We start from the raw sequence: 3,631 nt of genomic DNA, 5'->3' as shown, positions 1-3,631 counted from the left end.
TTTTTTTTTTTCAGGCATGAAAAGCTTTTCAATCATGGACAAAGCACATCCAAAAAAAAAAAATTAATAGAATTGTTTGCTGAACTGGTATATGAAAAACAGATGTCTGAATTGGGACTTATATTCATTGTTGAAAAGGAACATTGCTATCCTAGCTTGTGTGAGAGACCTTCCCTTAAATTATCATGGTCAACAGATAGCCCTAAAAGGTGTCGTCTGAACTCCTTTTAAAAATTTTATATGTGCTGCAAATAGGGGAATAAAATGAAAAGTTACTCTCCTTTCCCAGGTTCTGTTTCTATCGAATGTCGCTCCATCTGTTCTATTTCTAAGTCCCAGCAGCAGTGCTCAGCAGTGAAGTACATTTAGTCAGGTTACTGGTACAGGACCTATCACTGAGGCTTGTGATTGGCTGCATTGGCACCTGAGCCAAACAGAAGGAGCTGCAGGCGCTGGAAATTGAGAATGGCAAAGAAAACGCTTATTTTATGTCCCTTATTTATACCGTGTTTCCCCGAAAATAAGACGGTGTCTTATATTAAATTGTCGCCCTAAATATAGGACCTGTCTTATTTTCAGGGGACGTCTTATTACAACTGGCAGTCATGCCGGCACTTCCTTAGTGGAGCGTCAGCATGACTGCCAGTTGTAGGTAGGGGAGGTATCATACTTACCTTTCCCTTCTTCCTAGCAGCACTGGTGCTGCTGTTCGTCCCGGCAGTGGTGGGCAGGGCTTAGCGGAGCTTTTGTGGGCAGGGCTTGGTGATCTCCACTCACTGACACAGCAGCCCTGCTCTGTGCTTCGTGTGCACAGGAAAGCCGGCTGCTGTCTCTTCTGTATGGCGGCTGCTGCCTCTAGGATGAGCTGGGAGAGCTCATCCTACAGCAGCACGGACAGCAAAGGCAGCAGCCGGCTTTGCTGTGCAAACAGAGCACAGAGCAGGGCTGCTGTGTCAGTGAGTGGAGATCGCCAAGCCCCGCCCCTGGATCCCCGCTAAGCCCTGCCCACCACTGCCAGGCATGCCTTATTTTTGAGGGGTGCCTTATATTAGGCAATTCAACAGAAACCCCTAGCATGCCTTACTTTCGGGAGTGTCTTATTTTCGGGGAAACACGGTAGCACAAAGAGAACTTTTAGGCTAAGGCCCCACATAGAGATCTGCAGCCTAAAAGCGTATGTTTCCACAATATGGGGCCACCGCCTTTAAAAGGTGTTGTACAACCCCTTTCATGGTGTGTGTGTGTGTGTGTGTGTATATATATGTTTGACCATTAACTGTAGCTCATCTTTTTTTAGGCAGGGGCAACGTGTCTGATATATACATTGTTCACAACCCCTTCAGTATTAAGATTTGGGTCTAAAAGCAAGTAAATCCTTTTCCCCATACAAATATGTAACTTGTTCATATAGAATATCTCTGGTAAATGACCTAAAGTTTTACAGTGGCATTCTATTATTACTAGGGTAAACTAATATATTTTAAGCTGAGCCCCCTACCCCTGTACCATGTTGTATTGTGCTCCCCACTGATTTTTATTTTTTTTGTGTGTGTGTTTTAGATAACTCAATGAATGAGAGATAATAGAGCCAAATGTAAATTGTAGATTAAATGGACATATTTTAAGTTATTCTACTCTATTTATTATACATAAATTCACCTCTTACCAAAAAAGAGAACTCTATTCTTCTTGTGTATTAGAGGATATTAGAACACACGTTCTCACTAAGTCTGAATAAGAACACGGTTTGTAAATGGGCTCTCTGGTTTCTCTTAGAAAAGGCCATTTAATATCCAGTCTATGGTGGTGCTGTACTCTACACCATACTCTGGCCACTCAGCGAGAGACTGCTGTGCTCAGGTGGACGCCATGGCCTCTTTATATTGCACCATATACCCACACGCTGTACGCTTGTTAACTACTGTTCTGTGGATTGGAGGGGTTTTTTTGTATTAAATTAAATGGAGCAAAGCTGAAATTCACAGAACAGCCGCCATTAACTGTGCTGCATTCTGTCGTAAGGTTTTACTGGTAAATTTCATAATAGAATTCAGTTCCTAGGCTCACTTCCAGTATCACTTACTATGACCTTTACCATTATTTCTTCCACATGGATCCCTCAAATACGAGTTTTCAAGAAAAAAATAAAAAATTGCAGGGTTGTATGTTTACAAAATAAATAAATAAAAAAACTATGGCCCCTTCTCTGAAATGATATGTAGCTGTGCCCATCACCTGAAAGTACGGATTACTATTAATACTGAGAGCTCTGCTGCTTTCTGGTCCAATGCAGGGGGAAGAAGTTACAATAAACTGAAGAACAGAAACTCTGTGACATTTAGACTCCTCCAATAGATTCCTTTTGGTATAAGAGAGCTATAGTTTAACTACATAAAACAATGGCCTGGCTTCTTACCTGACCTCGTCCATCATTTTAATCCTATAAATGTACCAGATGTTGTACTTTAATTTAGAATTTACATGTAAAATGCTGTATACATGATGTTGTGCACTTATTCAGACATCCAGGATTTTTTTTCTTCTTTTATGCTTTTGCAACAAACCTGTATAGTGAAGAGTAAATGGGCAGAAAGTCTGCCCACCCAGGCATGGAAAAGTTAGTTAGTGATGTGGAGCATTTTTCCATTTTCTGGAGGCGTTCGGCATGATACTTTCTGGAGAGCATTAGTCAGTCACAATACCTTGGAGTACTAATTTATGGTCTGTGGAAATAAAACGACACAAAGTCTTTCTACACAGGTGTATTTTTTTTCTCTTCTTTTTAGGAAGCTTCATATTGCTCAGGAGCCATACATCTGTAAAGGTCGGTCTGCGTGGGAAGGGATTTTTGTATTTATTTATTCCCCCCTCAAACATATGCGGTTGATGTATCATTTTCTGGCTGCATTGTATTAGCAGCACCTCTTTCCATGGATTGCTGGACTAAACATAGACTTTATAAGGCATAATGGTGCCTAAACGTTGTGAAGCTAAGGGTACATTTTATACCGTGTGAAGAGATGCATATAAGAAATTACAAATTTTTACATATACATGAGTGACTTTTATTAAAATGGATTCATTCAGTGGTTTTCTTTTAGAGAGTGAAACTGAACCAGAAATTAATAAAAACATAATGTGGTAGGATAAGAGTCTTTGCAAAAAATCCCTATTCCATTGTTTGTTATAATTTCCATATTATGAAGTGTTTGAGGTATAGAGGTCGTTGTAGTGAGTTGCTGATATAGCCACTGAAACACTAAAATTATATACATTCTCTGATGGACAGATGTATCAGTAATATTGCAAGACCAAGTTCTGGCTCTATGTAAAAACTATGTTATAAGCAATATCTGTGACACATTTATTAAAATGTCTCTCAGCTCATATAAATGTCTCTGTTACTCATGACTACAACAGGCAAAGACTGTGCATTTCTGTCTTGTCACACTTGTGCCCCATGTTTTGAAGTTAAAATTCTGCTTGCTGCTCTTGAACCTAGCACATGATGCAGGTGTGGCTGTCATGAGGGGGAGGGTGTCAACTCACTCAATCTTGCACTCAGACTGCAAATTTGGGTGTAAATTGTACCGCAACACAGTCCACGCATCACAAATACATGCTGCTAACT

General features: G+C 40.3%; 1 long non-coding RNA gene across 1 annotated transcript; it reads left to right on the top strand.

Moving 5' to 3' along the window:
- The first annotated feature begins 915 nt into the window (after positions 1-915).
- LOC142196710 (uncharacterized) lies at positions 916-2,759 on the top strand. Its single transcript, XR_012715278.1, has 2 exons — positions 916-2,022; positions 2,062-2,759. It is a non-coding gene; the product is annotated as an uncharacterized LOC142196710 (long non-coding RNA).
- Positions 2,760-3,631: the final 872 nt, after the last annotated feature.

Source organism: Leptodactylus fuscus, chromosome 3 (assembly GCF_031893055.1).
Source record: "Leptodactylus fuscus isolate aLepFus1 chromosome 3, aLepFus1.hap2, whole genome shotgun sequence".
NCBI lineage: Eukaryota > Metazoa > Chordata > Amphibia > Anura > Leptodactylidae > Leptodactylus > Leptodactylus fuscus.
The sequence above is the reverse complement of the archived record's forward strand: the minus strand, read 5'-3'. Positions and strand labels throughout refer to the sequence as shown.